The 1,099-nt window shown below is 24.9% G+C and overlaps 1 protein-coding gene across 1 annotated transcript in view; it reads left to right on the forward strand.

Moving 5' to 3' along the window:
- Positions 1-1,099, forward strand: part of LOC107630158 (long-chain-alcohol oxidase FAO1) — a 7,200-nt gene that overhangs the window by 924 nt on the left and 5,177 nt on the right. The window lies entirely within an intron of this gene.

The following is a 1,099-nucleotide window of genomic DNA, read 5'->3' on the forward strand; positions in this document are numbered from 1 at the left end:
TTTTTAGCCAAAATCAATTATTTTTTTAAAAAAATATTTATTTTAAATTTTAGAATAAATTTTAAATTTTTTAAAAAACAATTAATTAAAATTAATTAACTAAAAAATAATTTTTTATTGTTTTTCAACTAATTTTGATTAAAAAAAATTAAATAGGAGTGCATATATATAAGAGTTTTAATTTTTCATCATTTTCATGCGCTTCTCTCATTCTGTGCAAGAGGTTGTTACAAGCACAGTGTTCGTATATGCGAACTGGGAAAGTCCAAAACTGTGTATACAAGTGGGACCCACGTTGGTTATAACCGATACTCGTACATTTAAATCCCCTGGGTCCCTAGGATTTTGATTGGGCACGCCGCATTTGAAAAGGTTTTGGGTTTTAATTATCATTTAAACTATGTTTGGTTGGAAAGAAAGAAATAAAGAAAAAAGAAATAGAAAAGAAAGAAAAAAAATTGAGTGAATTTTTATTTTTTTAAATGTATTTGGATGAAAGAAAAAAAAAATTATAAAAAGATAATTTTATCTTTATATTATAAATTATATAGAAAAAAGTAAAGGGGTAATATTTGAAGTAGAGAGAGATTTAGTTTTCTCTCCATTTTCTCTCCATTGTTGGAAGGAAAAAAAATTGGTGGGTCCCACCAATAATTTTCCATCCATTTTCCTTTCTCTTCCATTTCTCTCCTCAACCAAACAAAGGAAAATAACTATTTTCCTCCCTATTTCTTTCCTTTCCTTTTCCTTCCTCCCATTTTCACCTCAAAGTGGAGGAGTGCCGCACTAAATCAGTATTTTGTTAATGTAAAAAAAAAAGAATTTTATTATAAATTGGTTGATATGTTAAATTGTTGGCAAGAGAGGATGTTAATTATTTAGACTTTTTTATATATAAATTTATTGGCGGTATAAAATAATTTTATACAAATATTTAATCTCACATAATCAAAACTAACTAATTTTTAGATCCACTACATAAAACGTTTTTAAAATAAATAAATGTAATTAGACGATTATATTAATATTTTTACATTATTGATATATTAAAATTAATAAAAATACTTGAGAGACAAGAAATAATCAACTAAAAAGCAAT

The sequence above is a fragment of the Arachis ipaensis genome, chromosome B03 (assembly GCF_000816755.2).
Source record: "Arachis ipaensis cultivar K30076 chromosome B03, Araip1.1, whole genome shotgun sequence".
In the NCBI taxonomy this organism is placed as follows: Eukaryota; Viridiplantae; Streptophyta; class Magnoliopsida; order Fabales; family Fabaceae; genus Arachis; species Arachis ipaensis.